The sequence below is a fragment of the Melospiza melodia genome, chromosome 10, assembly GCF_035770615.1.
Source record: "Melospiza melodia melodia isolate bMelMel2 chromosome 10, bMelMel2.pri, whole genome shotgun sequence".
NCBI classification, from domain to species: Eukaryota; Metazoa; Chordata; class Aves; order Passeriformes; family Passerellidae; genus Melospiza; species Melospiza melodia.
Genome location: NC_086203.1, coordinates 19,797,820 through 19,816,423, shown reverse-complemented (window position 1 = coordinate 19,816,423; position 18,604 = coordinate 19,797,820). Strand labels below are relative to the sequence as shown.

The following is an 18,604-nucleotide window of genomic DNA, read 5'->3' as shown; positions in this document are numbered from 1 at the left end:
CTGGTCAGCCATGAGCAACCAAAGAAAATTCCTGTATGATTTCTGAGGCATTTTTCTCAGCATTTGAAATGCAAATATGCTGAAAAAGAGCAGTTCAGTGGCTTAACTATTACTAGAGGGAATCTGGTTGCGCAAAACTGGTGATGATGGTGATGATAACAATGATGAAAGGCTCGTTCAGGGTTGAATTTAATGACCTGTGGTGTGGTAGTAAAAGGGCTGGAGACTAGAACTGGGAGAGATTCTCAGCCAGCTGAAGGCATCAAGCAGGATGTCCAGTGCTGGAAGGGTACCTGCAGGCATGTTTTCACAGAGAATGGATTTCATTTCCTTTCAAGCCCAAGGTGTGGAAGATGAGCTTTTTCTTTCTATATACTGAGGGAAACAGGATCTGCCCTTCCCAGGCAAAAACTGCTGGTGATGAGGCGCCTTTTCCCCTTGCAGGGTGCCCTGCCCGGTGCCCAGAAATGGCAAGACATGACCAGTGAGATGGCTGAGAGGGAGCACCCAGCTGCTCTGCAGAGAGGGTGAGCCTGGTGAAAGAAGCCTGGAGCGAGAGCCGAGACTCACTGTCGTGACACTGTGCTTTCCTCTGTGTTAATTGCACGCTTGGGACCAAATTTAGACTGGTGTAACTCTGCTGAAATCGCCAGGGATTAATTTGGCCTCTGGTGGTTCCATTGTTTTAGCTAAATGAGTCAGAAGAAGCAGTGCATTCTTATCTGCACACAGTGGGGCAGTGGCAATGATGGCCCAGCCAGGCAGACCCCAAAAGCAGCAAAAGGACTGGGACCTGGGCTCGGGGCTTCCACGAGATGAACGGGGCTGCAAGAGAGGAAATGTTTTGACATTTAGGTTATGGATGGAGGCAGGCTCGGCGTGGGTGCGAGCGGCGCTCACCGCTGCTGCAGGCGGAGGGGAAGGGGGCTGGCAGGTTCCCTGAATATTCAGCGGTGCCGTTTGGAGTTCCTCAATTCTTGGGCCATCGCAGAGGGAAGCTGTGGCTCTGGAAGGGGCACGTGGTGTCAAAGGGGACTTCACACCACTTCCCGGCCTGGCGAGAAGGGGAGCCCGGGCTGGAAACGTTCAGAAAGCACCGGCTGCATCCCTGGCTGGGTGTGGGGAAGGAGTGATGGGACAGAGCACAGGCTTGCACTGGGCTGGAGTAGATGTTTTGGGAAAAAGTTCTGCCTGCTAGCCCAAGGCAGTGTTCTGGTTTAGCATGTTATGAATGCCCTCAGACTTCTGGGAAATTGAGGATGATTTGGAAAATTGTGGTTTTTCCACCCCAGGTCAGTACAAGGTGTTTCCAAGCAGAGAGGTGTTTGCTGGAGGGCCTGCAGGAGCTGTGTGCCTCACCCAGCCAGCATCCAGCCTTGTGGCGGGCGCTTTTGGAGGGGAAATGGAGCAGGCAATGGAGATGAAAATGCTGTTCCCCTTCCCATGCCTGTTGCTGCACCCCATCTCCCCTTTTCCTGCTGCGCCCACTGGGCAGATGAGCACAAGATTTCAGTCTCCAAGGCTGTCAACCACATTTTGCCAGGGCCAAACACTCTTCAAAGCGAGCACAAAGGCAGATCTTCTTCTGAGGATGGAGATAACAATAGATGGGCAGGGCGGGGGAGAGCAGACCTGGGAGCCTCGCTGCTCCTGCACCTCCACAGCCTGAACGGGCGCATTCCCAGCGTCCGGAGCCGGATAATAAGCAGAGCCACAGGAGCTATTCAGGAGGCTCTGACCCTGGCTAGGTAACTACATAATGAGCCTGTTTGAATTGCTCCCGTCCCTGCCAAAGGGGTGGGATCGGGGGATGCTTTTGTTTGCAATAATGAACCTGTAATTATGCTACATTTCTTGGTTTTAGCCACATTTTGTGTGTGTGTGTTGTTCTCTTTGTATTGACAGATTTATGGCCAGGATATGCTGTTGCACCAGAAGCCGTACGGCACCGTGTGGAGACTGTCTGACTGTCGTCTCAGAAAGGTGTGGAAGAGGAGGAGGAGGGGGTCTTTGCACTACCTCAGTCCCCGAAGGGTTAAATAAATGTATTTAAATTAATGCAGATGGCACAGGTGTTGCCTTTCCAAAAGTCACAAGTTTCAGCAGGGCAGAAAAAAAATGGTTTAGGCTCCAGGTGAACTAAAAATAAAAATAAAAAAAAAAAAAAAGTAGGGAATAAAATAAATAAATAGCACATACCAGACTTCAGCTCCAAGGCGCTCAATAAAATTACACTTTGAAATGCAAGGATTAAGCAGAGTAGGTGACAAGGTGACTTTGTTAACAGGCTAATCTCTTGCCTTAACAGAGACAGGGGATTTACATGTGACTGCACAAAACTGCTTTATGGTCTTCTTTCCAGCTGGAGAATGTAGGAAGGGGGAAGGAGGAGACGGGACAGGGTTGGAAGTTTTAGAGCTATTTGTCAAATGGGTTTAAACTATGTTTTTCTTGTTGTTTTAGGTTTGTTTGTGGTTGTTTAAGCAAGTCTGCATAGAAATATGGCACCAATAATAAGCTGTTTCCAAAAGGTCCAGGTAGCAGATGATGATGATGTACAGAATAATGAATAATTGGGTAAAACCATTTGTGGTGTGATTTCTTCCTAAATGGTTTTATTTGCTTTCGTATAAAAAGCCAACCAGTATCATGGGCTATTCAAAATGCTACATCAGGACTACTTTTCTGAGTCTTTCTTGAGATTTCAACACTTATTCACCGAGGAATGTGTGAATTCTAAATCCAGGGTACTTTTTTCAAATGGCCTCTCTGTTCTTGGGCAGGGAAGGGGAGAAATAATTTTTTACAAAATAATTTAAAAATTAGAGCTTTAGGTCTTTGCATAAATGGAAATGTGGGGAAGTAATCAGTTCAAACCTTACCCAGGCTTCTTTGTCTTTGGATAAAAATGGCAATGAGAAAACCAAGTCCTGCATAGGGTTCCTCTGAAATTCAACAGAAAACAGGCTGAGCATGTTCTCTGGTTTTAAATAGATCTGGTGAAAGTATTTATCATGTTGTATTTGTTGCAGCATATCTGGGGTATTTGTGGTGACTGCAGACAGAAGAACAGAATCTGTATGGAAACTTGGTGTCAGATCCCCAGCCCATTTACAGATTCATGTGCTGGACCATTTCTGGATGAGACTTCAGCTTTTTCAAGCGGCTGATGATCTCATCTATGAGGGCATGGAAACAGACATCCTAGTGAGGGAGGGGAAAGCTGCTTTTGCCTTTGCTTTGATGCTGGGGTAGCCGGAGGAAGACAGTTTCATTCAGAAGAGTTGTGCGCCTCACTTGAGTATGACTTTTTAAACATTTCCAAAAGATCATCCCAAAGAGATGATTTGCTGAAAAAATTTTTAAATTACATGGTTGAGCATGTAATTTAAAAATTTTGAGCAGGGTTACATTCATTCCTGCATTTCAAGCTGCCTTTGCAGGAAGGTGAATGTAAAGGCTCATCAGTCCATCTGCCCCAACCAGCCATGGCCAGCTTGTCCATGGACATGCCAGGAGGTCATGGAGCCAACAGGAGCACAGGCAGGGGTCAGAACTGCAGTGGTGTGGTGGGAGGGGAAGTGGAGGGGTGGGACAGGGCTGTCACTCAGCATGGCTGTCACCATCTCCCTTGGGGAGCCATCTGACTCCCCCAAGAAAATATTCAGCTTTGAGCTGAGTTCAACAAACTTGATGGAACAGCTGGTCCAAGCTCCAGCTGTAACCTGGCAGTGAGGACCTGGAGTGCTGCTCTGAGTCCCCTCTGGATATCAGGGACAGCCAGAGCAAACCTCCTCACAGCTTTTGGATGACAGTGGAACTCATCTGCACACCACTGCCCAAGGGTTTGGGATTGCACGGGGCCATGCAGGCAGCCATGTGCCAGGCCCTAGCAGGGCTCATGAGGCAGACTGCTCACTGTGAGCACACCAAGCACTTTCTCGAGCATGGATGGAAGCAAAAGTAAAAATTACCCACTTTAAAAATCAGGCACAACCTCAACTCTGAAGTTTATGCACTGTTTGGGTGCTAAAATATATTCAAACCTGGCAGCAGACACTTATTCTGCGCAGGAATCTGACCAATTGTTTCCCTTCTCTCTCTTGTCCTTATACCTTAAATCATTTTGACCTTTAATTGGCCCTAATTTGCCCACAGACGGCCCTGGGACCCTTCAACACATTTGCTTGTAATTGGGTCTCTTTGTTATTTTTCTAGAGAGCCACTGTTGGTTGTTTCTTTTTGAAAACACTGTGGCATATCACTGAGAAGCCGCTTTTAAATGAGCCCTGCTGGAGGCCAGGAGAGCCCTGTGAAAGCCAGCAGAGAGAGACAGGGCTATCTAAACGCAATTATCATATCACTGTGAAAACGTGAAACAGCCTGGGCTTAAGCAAACATCACCCGCCCCTGGGCTGAGGGTGGTAAAAGCTTTGCTGGGAGGTGCGGGGTTGAACCCATGGGAGAGGTTATCCTGCCATCACACCTTTCACCCAGCAAAGCAGGGAATGTCCCTGGGCCTGTTGCTTTCTGTGGCTGGGTGTGTAACTGGGCCTGTAATGTATTTTCCTTGGTGGTTTTATTTAAACTCGCCATTTAAATTCATTTAAATTTAATTATTAATTTTAAATTATTTAAAAATTTATTTCAGTGTGATGGCTTGCAAGGGATTGCTGTGGTACAGCCATGGGGCACTGCTCTGCAGAGCAGGAATGGGACAGCCCAGGAAAGGAGCAGCAACAGCAGCAGCCAGGCCCTGTGTGTGCCACTAATCTGGCTGTGGCCACAGTTTGCCCTTAGCCCTGCTCCTAATGTCATCAAGATCTTAACTGTCCAAAGTGAAGTTAGGACAGTGAGGGATGATGCTGCAGGCAGATAACATCTGCACTGCCTCCTCACTAATGGACACTCGCTCTGCAGCCCAGCCTCTGCAGCCAGCCCTGCAGCGTGCAGATCTCTTGTTAATATTTGCTCCATGCAGACCTTACAATCAGGTTAAGCTGCAGGGCTGGTGAGCCTCTGACCACAGCTTCCTGTCCCAGTGGTCCTCTCAGAGTTTGAAGCTGGTGGCCAAGAACATGGGAACTGCAGTGTGTCCCATAAAGCTGTTTTAGTGCCAGATCCCAAAAAAATTTACTTCCCATGGCTTACAGCAGTCACACAGGCAGCACCCACAGACTCAGTGCCTTGGGACAGGTTAGCAAACTACATCTGACATTGTACAGAAAGTGAAGTGAGCTGTGGCTGGCAGGGCTGGAGCTAAGGCTGGATTTCTGCCCTGTGGAGGAGAGTTTTGTATTGGGTCAATCTGTTTGCATGTGGCTCCAGCAAGGAAAAGACACTGCTGTTTCCACCTGGCTGACACTTGAGGAGCTCAAATGCAACTGAGGAAGATGTGCTGCTCTGCAAAGGTAGCAGGTATGATGATGCCTCCTGTCCCTCGAGGTTATGCACTGAGCCAGGCATGGCAGGATGGTGTAAAATGTAAGATGCACATGTTTGGAAGAAAGAGAGAGTCCTGCCCTATCAGAATGGCTGTTAAATGTAGCTGAAACCAGCAGAGGTTGACTTTTAGAAACAGGAAAACCCCAGAAGTCCTCCATTGCTCCGGGATAATTCTTGATCTGTGGGGCTGCAAGCTGTAGTTTCTAATGGTCAAGGCATCTATTGGAGTTAAGACATCTAATTACATGGATGGAATTAGCTCAGTAATGTGAGTCTTAACAGTTGGCAGCTAGACTCCTAGTTATTTGAAGTTCCTACCATAGGTTACCAACACATAACTGACTTTCAGGCACTGGGGGAAGAAGCCCATCAAATGTTCCCCTTTCCTCCCCAGGTCAGAGCATGGTCAGCCAGAAAGACGTGAAAGGGGCAAGACTGCTTTGCCCAAATCTCTACCAGCTGGGGCAGCTCACCCAAAATACCAAGCTCCAACTGCAGCTGGCACAGAGAGACTCCAGGTGTGACTGAAGTGCTGAAACCAGGGATCAACTGCAGTCCTGCAAATGCAGTCAATGGAATTCCTGTTGCAAAGGTACCATGGAGCCAACAGGGTGAGGTTTGGGATCCACACAATGCACCCAGGCATGGCTGGGTCCTTCCCTGGAGGACAGACTGGGTACAGAGAGCACAGTGCTGCCAAAGCAGGGCTGGACACTCTGGAGTCTGCAACAATGAAACTGGGAAGCATTTTGTAGTTGTCTTCAAAATCTACATCTCTCTCCTGACTTTACTGTAATTTTTTTCCCACTGCTTTTCTGATGTTTCTGTTCAGGTTGCTTAAAATCCAAGACATTTTATTTCTGCTAATGAGGTTCTGGTTAGATGTGGGCTCTTGCTGGGGTTCAGCAGTGGATCCTTGCTGTAACACCCCAAAGCCTTTTCAGTGTCCCGAAGGATGCTGATCCTCATAAGTATATTTAGATACTGGATCCTTGCCCTTGAGCTCCAAGTGCCCAGGGTTTTTGTATATGCAAATATTTGCCAAGTCAGGACTCTATTTGTATTGCTTGTTTAATAATTTAAGTTTATATTTAAGTTTCTGATGCTCTGTTAATTTTTTTAACCCAGCCATAATTTTAAGGAAAGAGGTTTCTTGCTTTGCTTTTTAAGCACAAGTCTGCAGTGTCACTTGTGAGTTCAGCATGTTGCTGCAGCAGTGGGTCCAGTGGTTTGAGTTGCTGTCTCTAGTTTAGATCAATAATGAAGGAGCAGAAGAACTGTACTGTACAAAGTTATATTGTCCCATCACATTTCTTGATGTTCTTTTGTCCCAGTGGCTGCTAGGACATGCTTTCTGCAGTCAGAGAGGTCTGTGCTGGTGCTGAGTCAGAAACCTGGTCAGCTGTCCTGCCTCTGAGCAAGACAAACATACCAGAATATGCCAGCACATGCCAGCTCCTCTGACAAGCCAGCATCTCTCAGAGGGCTTGGATACCATCCCTGGCAAAGGAAGGAGATGTTCATGTCATGGACACCCTCTGCACCACCTTGGTCAGGTCTGGAAAATGAGCACAGTGGGGACAGTGGCATGGGAGTTTCTTCCTGCTGTTCTCTGACAGCAGTGCATGGAGCAGCACAGGGTACTGGTGTCAGGGCTGCTGTTCAGCACTAGAAAATTCCCCTTTCAACAATTCTCTGTTTTATTAAAACAAAAAAGCTCAAATGCTCAGGCAGGAAGAAGTCATTTTTCCAAAACAGACAGTGATGAATTTGGGAAAATTGGAGGGAGGCCAAGGAATTATAGCAGACTGAAAGCTGGGTGACTTTCCTGGGAGTGACCAGGGAAGATTTCAAAGCCATGAACCCCCCCTTCCCCAGCACTGCCACAGAAGAGCTGAAACCTTGGCGAGCAGAGGAGTCACTGCCACCACTGCTGCTTCCTTTTCTTGCTGCCAGATAAAGAGGACAGACTCTCCTTTTTCACTCCATTCTGCTCACACAATGGGCAAGGGGGATCAGTGCCAAAATTACAAGTGTGAGCCCTTAATGCATCAGGTTGAACAATGGGCTTTGGAGGCGTCTGCCTTGTCTCGAGGAGCAGTACAGCTTAGTTCTGACTACCCAGTGCCATGGAAAAAAACCTCATTGTCCTGGCAAAATGCTCCCCAGAACGAAAACACCCTCCTCCTTCTTTCTTCAGCTTCCTAATGGGAAGCAAAATAACAAACCAGGCCCACAATTAAACAAACATGCCATTAACTGAGCCGAGCTCAAGTGTAACAGATGTTGCTGCAGTTGGACCAGGCTGGAGGCCGGGAGCAAGCCACGCTGGCTGGCTGCTGCTGCTGGGATGCTGCTGCTGAAGGGGTTTCTTTGCCACACCGCAGCCTTCTCCTTCCACCACTCTTCCTTCCTTCTTCTCTGGTATGCCTTTTTTCTTGCTCTCGTCCTGGTGCATCCTCAACTGCTCCACATCATCACATTTCATTCATCACTTCATCAATTTCACTTTTTAGCACTCAAAACCACAGGTTTTGTTTCAGAAAAGCTCAAGAGATGGGGCAAAGCCATGCCAATTAACTTTTTAGGCCATGTTAGTATAGGAGAATGAAGCAATTCTTTTTCTCCATTTCATTTTTCTTGATCTGTATCATCACAGGCACCCAGGCTCCACAAGGATAATCAATGCCACCTCCCAGTTCCTGCAGTCTCCCCAAGTTTGATGGCTATGGTGCAGGGACTGTGAGGCTGCAGCTCAGCACACCTGAGATTCCCTCCCCAAAAGTGATTCTCCTCCAAATACTACAGGCATCTCTGCGACATAAGAAATTTGGTGTTTCAGAGGTGACAGAGATGGCTAAAGAAGGGCAAACAAAAGGGAAGTTGTGTCCTTTCCATATCTGGCTGAATCCATCTTCTCTGCAGCTTTAGAACTCTGGTGCAATCCATGATGGGAGTCTTATTACCTGCAAGGCTTAAAGTCCCTGGCTCCCCACCTGGCAGGAACTGACTGATGCCTCTGAGAGCCCATGCACCCCCTCGTTTACGAGGATCTGTTCCAACTCCGTGTCAAAGGGACCAAAATAATTTGGCACCAGGCAGAATCAGAGGCTGCTTGGCCTTGCTTGCTCCTCAGCAAAGCTGTGCCAGGCTTCTATTACTGCTAGAGGAAAAGGAGGGTCTCAGGGCTGGGTGACAGCCCAGTGGCACTCCAGGGCTGGGGACAGACTTCACAGGCTTTGGGTCACAGCCTAGAGCAAAGCCTCCTTCTCTCATCCAAGGCCATGGTCACCAACACCTTCCTGAGGAGTTTGGAAGAGGAATACAGGGCTGTGCATTGGAGCAGCTGTGCCCACACACATCTTTGGCTTCTCTTTTGTTCTACCTGCCCTTGCAGTTACCAGGCCCTGTGCAGTGGGGTTTTGCTTTGCCCCAGGCTGCTGTAGCACTGTGACTTCTGTGACTATTAATAGAAGTCTAAGGAAGTAAGAAAAGTTAACTTCTCTTTCTCCTTCAAGCAGGGAACCTGTGAGATCCCTGAAATCTTTCCTGGGGTGCCTCAGAACAGGGACTGTGCCAGCACAGAGCCACATGTCACCAGCACAGTTTGGGACTGGAGCATCCCACACCTGCCATGCTCAGAAATTCTATACCGTGGAGGAGGTAAGCAGCTCAGAATGAAACCTTGCTTGGTTTACTCTGCTGGGCAGGACAGGCTGCATACACTGGGCACTGACAATATTAAGCCAACACCACCTCTCAATGCTCTGCTGTGGTAAGAAACCAGTCAAAGGCTCAACTGTTATGGACCAGGGCTGCTAGTTCAGCATTCTGATGAGAGTGAGAACAGCACAGACACAGAGGACTCCAGCCAGAACAGGCTTTTAGTGCTCCCAGTGCAGTGCTCAGTAGTATTTCCACAAATTTATGAACAAGCAACAAGGAGCTTTTGGCTGAAAGCATCCCTGTTGTCAAAGCCCCCTTCCAGGTGAAAAAGAAAACCAGTTCCTGGTGAACATCCAGGTATTCTGGACCAAGGAGGTACTGGAAGTAAATCACAGCAAACCTATTCCTTTACTTATCACCTCAGATTTGGGGATTTTATTCTTTTGAACTGTTTACACTGAGATAAAGCACCTCAGATGGAAAAATTGATGGAGGTATTGGGTTTTACTTCCTTTTTCCAGCATGCACATTATGTAACTTCACTTAGATAAATACAGCAGCAATTTCTCAAGCTTGGCTCTTTTAGATCAGCTGATGACATGAGCTAAAATGACTAGGAATTACCATCCAGAAGTGGATGCAAAATTATTACACTTCAAGTAACCCTGTCTTATAAACAGTGGGTGCATTTTTTAAAAAATCCATCCTTCATCTCACTGCCCTTGATTCTTCACCCCACCCCCTTTCTCTCATTTAAAACACAAATTTGCATCTGTTCAATTCCCCCACACGGTTGCCCAGAGCAGTTTTTTTTTTTTTGTCACAGCACCTTGGAAATGCAGATTTTGTGACTAAGACCTAGAGAGACACACCTAGTTACAGCAATGTACCTGGGCTGTGGCTGCAGAGCAGCCTCCCCCTCTCACCAGCTCTGGGGCTCACTGGACACTGCTCTGAGCCTGTTCAGGATCCTGAGTAGTAAAATGAAAGCAATTTTTGGTTTTGTTAGATTTTATGTCCAGTTCAGTGTATTGAGGCAGTTTTTTACAGGGTCAAGTGAAAAGGAGGAGAAAAGAGGGAGACCAAGTAGGAGAGTGTGCTCAGCAGAGAGATTGGCTGGGGATGCTGCAGAGCTGCTGCCTCCAACCCTGTTTCTTTAATGCTGGTACATTATATATCTTGTGTGGATGCTTGCTCTGGTTCTTGCTCAATGCTTTGACCAGAGCATGCTGTTTAACAGAAGTCCTTCCCCAAGTCCCATCCCAGCAATCTGTATCTGTGGTATCTGTATTTAAAGCCCATTTAATTTCAGTCTTCTGTAAGCAGGACTTTTGATAAGAGCTGGGGAAGTAATGACACAAATAGTTGATAGCACAAATAGTTGTGCTGGCAGATCAGAAGAGATGGTAACCTCTGGATAAGAGCCATGAAAAGCAGTTGTGGCCAGACACCTCTGCATGGAGTTTGGCTGCAGCTGGAACAGGATGCACAGCCTAGAGCTTCAGTCACCATTCCATCAGGTCAAAGGAAGAGGAAGAGTGAATCAGTCCAGAGCAAATGAAAACTATTCTGAATGCTGGCTCATAAAATTAAAGGCAACTTTTAAAATCTCAGAAAAAAAAAGATTTGGCTAATGTTCCACCACTCTCTTATTTCTGTTGTCAATCCAGCACCTGGCTTAATTCCCATCCCAGACAAAAGTAGAAATACCAGGATACCACAAGTAATTGTTGGTGCTGTAGCTCTTCAGGTCAGGAAGAAGCAGAAGTAGTGGGGATTTCTCATTAATTATCCTATCAGTTTCTAAAAGTGTATCTGTAGAGTCTTGAGTGTCTCAGCCTCTTCTAGAGCAGACACTGTAAGGCACCAGCAATAGCAACATTTCTGATTGTGACTCAGACCAATTTGGGTGCAACATCTCAGATGCCTCATCCCATGATCTCTGGAGCTCTCCATGCACTGCTTCATGTCCAAGTGAGCATTTACAGCAAAGAGAAAGTAAAGTAAAGGGGTAGCACCCCCTGTGACACAGAGCAAGAAATGAAGGCAGGACTGAGGGAGGCTAAAAGTGCTGTGTGGTGGCAATTCTCAGCCATTGTAACAGCCCTCAGGAGAGCTGCTACAAACCAGAAGAGCTTGTAACAGCTCTGTGGGGCCACAGCCAGAGAAAGGAAAGTGTCAGCCAGCTCTGTCCCCATCACAGAAATGAAGCTTAGCCTTGGCATGACTTGGAAAGCAAAGAATCTGTTTTCTCTCTCTTGGAAATGGGGATCCACAGATGTCAGATGACTAGGGCTCTTTTAACAGAAAATGCAAAATAGAAGTATCACATAACCCTGCAATCTGCTCCTCTTCCATCCAGTGATAATTTTCTTTTTAATCCTTTTTCTGTCCCTCCTGGATGGAGAATTCACTTTTGCAGAGCATTGGCAATGTGACGCCATGCTCATGCAGGCCTGGAGGAGCATTGCTTTCTCCAGTACCACCATCAGGACAGAAACGTGTCCTTTTGCTGCAACCAGAGCTGCCCATAATCCTCAGGTCACTGATGACAGCATGCCTGACATGCAGTATGCCTGCAAACATTCCAAGAGATCTCTCTGATGTGAAGGCCCTTTGGCCATGCGCTTCTGTGTGAGGCAGCCTCCCTCTCTTTGCATTTCAATCCCATCCATCTACAGCCAATCATCCGGGAATCTTGTCACTTGCATGAAGTCCATAATTACAAGGGCCAAAATAAGGTCTTTAAATGGTTTGTGAGGTGATCCAGGTGATGAGGATGTGACCTAAGGTATCAAAACTTCCAGCAATAAAGGAGCATCCTCCTTAGCTAGTCCCCTTCAGGGCCTGCTATGTGGCAAGCACTGGAATGCACCACTTCTCTTCCTCTGGCTTGATATAATTACTTTCAGTGTTATTTAAAGCTCTGACTAATCACAGGCAATGGCCAGGTTTATAATGCAGCAGTGTGTAGCCTGGAGGAAATTCTGACATAATTACACTGTATAAATTCCCCCATTAGAAATGACACTGCATTGGCATTGTGTATGAAGCAGCCATGGTCCAGTTAACTGGCTCTGTGAAAGTCTTTCTGACCCTGTTGGTATCTTATTGGCACTTCTTACAATATGAGACTGTTACATGACAGCAAATGGAAGCCAAACGCTGAAGAGCCTCTCCTTTCCTCTTGATGTCTTTAACTGGGGTTGTTTTCTTGCCTGGTTTTCTCTGGGTGAGGCCTTGCTCAGTTCTGATCACTCTGAAGTAGAAAAAGAAGCATGTGGTTATGGTACAAATCACAAAAGCCCATAGAAATCCTGGCTGGGGTTGCATCATCTGCCTCAAAGAGCAATTACTCCCCTAGGTCCTATCCCTTCACTGCAGTGGGATTTGGGGCCATATTAGGATTTGTTCCGACCTGGCATTGGCTTGCTCCATGGCAGGGTAGCGAGAGCCAAGCTGCTCTCCTGCTGGCTTTAGCTCATGCCAATGGAGCAGCAGGGTGTTGTGATGGGCTAATTTGTCAGATCCTGATATGTTACTCTGCAAAATGTTTGCATGATATATTTGTTTCCCACTGCAGTGTTAGGGCTGTGGCACAGAGGGAGACTGCACCCTTGCTTGGGAGGATGATGATAGAACCCTCAGGACTGTGTCCAGTGCCATTTGGGCAAAGGAAACCGAACACATTTCCAGTTTTGGAGCACTGATTCAATATAGGGCAAGGAAGGATTTTGACCTTTTCAGCCATTATCTTACATAAGGATCAGACGAGAAAAAATAATAATCCGAATAAATTCAATTTTTATTGGTTATGGAAACAAAAGCTTATGGAGAACTTCAAAGCAGTTTTATCACCTCACTAAGGAAGGTTCATGTGGGACCCACTGAAAACATATCTTAAAGAACAGGCTTTCTAGCAGCAGAACAGCAACAAATGGTGATACAGTTCACAGGCTGGGATAGGGCAGTATGAGTCCAGCCTCCCTCTAACCTGGGAGAGCTGAGCTAATTTCAGGTATGAGGAATGGGATCTGGAGCCTTTTCACATCTTCAGTTTCAAGCTGAGTCAGGAGGTCTCCAACACTGGCAAACTTAAGAGATAAATGGAGTGGGGGGAGTTAGTTATACCTGGAAAAAAAATCCTACCTGTAGAGGATTATCCCTTGCAGTATGTTGTCTATACCATTTAATTTACAAAATTCCAGCAAGTGGGTTTCCATGAGAAGAAAGTGAGAAAGACTATTTTTTAAGGGAGGTATTGGCACAACTATTGGGTATCTTCTGGGCTTTATGCAATACAAGTATCATTGGTGGTATTTGTCCATTTTCACCAGCTAAGAGATGAACTCATTATCCCCCACCCCATCTGAGGCAACAAGGCCTGTCTTTTGTTTCTTTGTTTTCAGCATCCTCAGGAAAGCTGTGATCTGGATGCACCACACAGTCTCCTTCTTCAGCAGTAAGTAATGCCTCTATTACTTCCTAATAGAGATAAAGATTCTTCCTAATGGTAATCAGAGCCTGGAGCAAAGTACTGAGAAGCTGTTGCATGTATAGAGAAGTGGGGTGGTCCCTTGCTGTGTCCCCACACTGAGCTGGGTCTCTGTGGGAATACAGAGTTTTCCCCAGTCCCTGCCTCTCTGGGTGCATGCCCTTGCCTGGGTCAGCACCAGCATGGAACAAGTTAGCACTGCTGTTCCCTGTGGCAAACCAAGCTGTGGCTAAAGGAGTATTTGGATACCCTGGGCTGCCAATTCAGAACTTTCCTAAAACCAGCAGTAAAATTTGCCTCCGATTCCTTTTTAGGAAAGGAAGGCTGTAATATAAAATCTCATTTTCTAGGCATTAAAAGTTTACAACCCACACCATTAAAAGCGACATTCTGTGTCTAGCTTAATGTTTGGTCTTCAGGAACAGCCAGGAGGAAAAGAGAAGGTTCCCTGTTTGTTCTACAAAACAGGAAAGTGGTTGCTTTCTATACTGTAAATATGCATTAGAAAGCTCTTATAGGCTCGTGCTGGGGATTTGATGTTTTTAACTGACTGCATTCCTTACATTTTTGTATAACTGCCAAGAAAGCTAAATAAAATGGCTTTTTTAGCGTTTCCTCTAAGAATAGCCCCGCTTCTTTGTAAATATAGCAAAGGAATTGTTGATAATAATTCTTTGGGAGAATAACTGGTGTTATTGATGTTAAAAGTAGAAAGATTGCTGTTTCTCTGTCTCAGAAACAGAGCTAACCAAGTAGGCTGGGACTTCAGAAAGCCTGAGCATTCCTTGGCCAGTTCCTGAAATTAGACTGGTTTCATTCCTATGCCACAAGGTGTAGAATCAGAGAAGACTAGCACTGAAACTCAAGTAGAAAAAAAACCCCAAACCCTAAGATTTGTATTTCCTTTCAGGATGCAAAACTGAACTTTTTTCCTCCTTTGTTTGCGTTTCTCCATTTGCAGATTGTTCTGCCTTCTGCCAACTTACCCTGAAAAACTTGGGTTAATTTATTGAGTTTGATTCAAATGTGTACAACTAACATTTGGGCCCCCTTAAACTTTTGCAGTGTTAGGGGAAGTCCCACCCTCCTGAGTGGGATACCAGCATGCAAAGACCAACATTCTCAAGCTGAGCCAAAATTTAGACTACAGAACCCTGGCTATTGCTTGATTGACACTCATCATATATATGCCAAGACCTTGGATATGTTTTGTAATGCCATGCAACAAACTGGTAGTAAAACCAGGATTGCAGCATGACAATTTGAACAGCCTGTGCCATGCTTTGACTGCTAAACATTCCTGCCATCCAGGATTATGAGAAGGTGGAAGGCTCTTAATCCACTTGTATCTCACTCCCAGGGGGGAAAAAAGCTACAATTATTTTTTTAGGGTTGACTGAAAGCATCTGTCTTCCCTGCAGTTGAGACAACCCCTCACAAAGGCTCCCTGTCATTGACCAGACCTGCCCTTCAGCTGAGCGTGCAGAGATTTGGTGCTTGTTCAGCCCAGCTCCGTCAGGGCTGGTAGCCCTTGTCAGGATTATTTTTCAAAACAGAGACTTGGTGGGGCCAGGCTGTAGCACACAGTGCCCAGACACTGCCTTCTGTTTGCTCTGAGTCTGCCTCCTCCCAGCTTCCCCAGTTGCTCCCAACCTTTGCCATAAAAGCCGCTCAACGGTTGTTCCTGATTCACCTTTGCCGGTTGCACACAGCATTTTATAGCTGTCTGTGATCATTTACTCTCTCATTTATTTCCCAGAAATACCCCAGTTTCTTTAGTTATTCCTCATAGAGGTATAGTTGGTTAAAGTGGGACAATTTTAGGAAAGGCAGTAAGAGTCAGTGCTGTCATGACTGGGTTTTCCTCTATTGTCAGTTGGTTTCTTGCTCTTTTTGTCAGTGATATGTCCATTGTGCCAGATGGTATTTTAGGGCAAGTATGCTGGCATCTTTGGAGCCAAAGAAAAGTTCTGTGTTTCACCTTCAAGCCTGTGCTTGTGCCACAGCTTTGATGATATCCAAAGCTACAATATCTCTAATACTACAAAATACATGCAATCTGTAAAGGAAAGGTTTCTCATCATCTCTACAAGTGACTTGTGAATGTGAGCTGGTGAAGGATGGAAGGCAGACTTCTCACCCCATAAGGACTTTCAAGATTAAAAAGTTAAAACATCTCCTAGTGGTCCCTGAATCTACCAATTAAAGCAAATAAAAACTCAACCAACTGAAAACCAACACCACCAAAACCCATTTGATTTTTATCAAGATTGAGAGATGACACAAAGGCTGACTACAGCATTAATGAACTTGTCTGTGGTTTAAGAAGATTCAGATCCTTCTACTGTTGTTTCCAGTATGCATCTGGGCTGGTGGCTGTTCTGTGTTCTTAGATTTCATGTTACCACTGCTAGTTCCAAATTTGGGTGGATTTAGCAGGTAGGACTTTCTTTGAGTCTAAATAGCAGCCAATTCAGCAGGCTTACAGAAGTTCAATTCCAAATGAGGACAGAATTATGAAAACTGATTGTCCTATGAGATTTCTGCCATTCAAAGTCAAAGTCACATGCTAAACTTGATTTGTCTATTCCTTTTACTACTCCTTGGAAAAGTCTGAGCACTGTGATAAGGGCTGTGTGAAGCAGAATGAGAGCAGAATTTGTTAAACGTTTCAGATATGCTCAAATTTGGGTTAAGGAGAGACGCCAACCCGGAATCCAAACTACTTTATGACTTCTGCATAACTGGATAATTGAGCTGTAATGGGATGCAGAGTGTTTGTATGTTTGTCCGTCCATGAGCGGCACAGCTTCTTTTAAGTTGCCTGGACTACAAGCCCCAAAAGATCTTATACTAACTATAGGATAAAATATCTATTGCCTGCCTGAATCCCTCCAAGTGCCTGAGTGAGAGGGATGAGAGTGAGGGCTGCGTTCCCAGAGTGGGTGCAGGGAGCACAGTGTGAGAGCGTGCGATGCTGCTCAGAAACATGGCTTAAGGTCAGACTCCACTCTAAAGCTTCCCCAGAATCCCAAATCCTCTTTTTATATGAGTTTCAGTCAAACACAAACAATTAAAGAATTTCATCTTCTTCTACTATGGTGGGAAAGCTTGGAAGCTTCTCTGGTCTCTTAACTTTATTAAACAGCCCCAGAGTGTTCCCTAGATGAGGGTCCTGTCTGGTTTCAGACAACCAAAATCTTTGTGTTTGCTTGGTCTCTGATGCCAATTGGCAGCAGGGAAGAGAAATAACACAGCTTGTTGCAAAGAATTAAAAAACTGAAGGGCAGCTCCAAGCCTGGTGTGTGCTTATATGATTGGAATGATTTGACAAGGAGTCCCATCAGTGGCAGCATTTCAGAGACCTCAGCACGGGCCATTGCGCATCTCCACTATCTGTGTCCTTTTATGTTTCCCCTCCTAAAGACAGCAGCAGCCAGCTCCAGAGCTTAAGCACCATATGTTCTGACCCCTGCCTGGAGCACAGGGAGGTGCTTTTTGTAGTTTTGATTTTTGGAATTTGCCCCATTAATAGGCACGGTCTGGTGGAATGGAGAGAAACATTCCTCCTGGGCCAGATTGCTCTGGTCTCCAGCAGCTCTCTCATCACCAGGGGTTTGTCCAAGCGTGCAGTATGCTAACATCCTGCCAGCTCACCTTTCTTGAGCTGACTCAAAGGCATTAGTCCCACCAGTGCAAATAAGGTGTCTGCCACATGTCTGCTGGTTTCTTCCTGGTGCACTGAGGCAAAGCAGCCTTTCCTTGTCAGTCATTGACCAAAACTGTTGATTCTGGAACTGACTGTGCTGGTTGTAGAGGATGCTGAAACCTCTTGAAAGCTGGGAGGCAAAGGTGTTCTCTTTTAAAATTAATTAAGCTCTAGAAGGAATTTTCCTGAGAGCTTATTTGATATCTGGAATAGAAATGGCTTCCTGCTCCAACTCCACCTACGCAACACTCCAAGTCATATCCAGAGATCCTTTGGACACATTTCTCCTTTCCTTTCCAGACTACCAGCATTGGAGTTCCACTGCATTTATTTCTAGACAACTGACAACTATTCCAGGTGAGTCCAACTTTAATTTGCTTGCTGAGTTAGTGTAGTGGACTTAGCTCAGTCTAGGGAGAATGTAGCAGTTGGTCTATCAGACACTTCTATCAGGGTTGAGCTGGAGGAAGTTTGGTCCAGCTTGGCTAAACTGTTAAAATCACAGCCAGTTCCTGAACTGCTTGTTCAAGCTCAGGTCTGGTACATCCCACTCTATGTAGGTGTTTTCCAGGCAGCACCCCCTGCTCTGTTTAGCAGACACTTCCCCCTTCTACTCCCCAAGAGCAGGCTGAGAGGGATTTCTGGGTAGCCTCAAGCCCTGGATCACCCAGACACCTCATGACCTACCTGCCTCCCAAGAGAAACACAGCTGTGCCAAAGGGAAGCTCAGCCCAACATCTGCACATGCCCAAGGCAGCACGGACCTGTCACTGCTGTCACAGGTTCTGTGGCTGAGGAAGGACCTTGCATTGCAAAATGCACACATAGAGAGCAAGCCCATGATAACAGAAGCTTTTAAAACACAAATCTTGTTGAGAGGAGTGGTGAGCCCAGCTCTATCTGTATCTAAAGACAGATCCTGGTGGAACTGATAAACTGCTGGAGTGAGAACCTAATGCCCCTTGGCTCCTGTAGGAAACAGGACCTCTACTAACATCTGTAAATAAATATCCCCCTGTGTCTTTATACACTTAAATACCTTTGCAAACCTGGCTCCTTGCCTGTTTCCCATACTTGGCTGCTGCTTCTGAATGTTTGCAGGGTAGCAGGAGCAAGAGCTCAGCTGTAATTTGGGGTTGCATTGTGCAAAGTGCTGTACAGGCACAGAAAAGAAGACCTCTGACCTCTTCCCAGCATCCAGGTCTTGTTTTAAAAACAACCTCCCCTGGTTTGTTTGTATGGGGTTTTTTTCTTTTATTCATTATTTTCTTGTTTCCTTTATATTTCTG

The 18,604-nt window shown here is 46.0% G+C and overlaps 1 long non-coding RNA gene across 2 annotated transcripts in view; it reads left to right on the top strand.

Moving 5' to 3' along the window:
* The window catches only part of LOC134422560 (uncharacterized), a 28,217-nt gene extending 9,718 nt beyond the window's left edge, over positions 1 to 18,499 (top strand). The window contains exons 3-8 of one of the 2 annotated variants that reach the window (XR_010028842.1): positions 1,906 to 1,983; positions 5,840 to 6,037; positions 8,967 to 9,108; positions 13,521 to 13,573; positions 17,616 to 17,672; positions 18,417 to 18,499. This is a non-coding gene — a long non-coding RNA (uncharacterized LOC134422560). The remainder of the gene's footprint in view (positions 1 to 1,905; positions 1,984 to 5,839; positions 6,038 to 8,966; positions 9,109 to 13,520; positions 13,574 to 17,615; positions 17,673 to 18,416) is intronic. The other variant, XR_010028843.1, reaches the window with a different exon arrangement.
* The last annotated feature ends 105 nt before the right edge of the window (positions 18,500 to 18,604 follow it).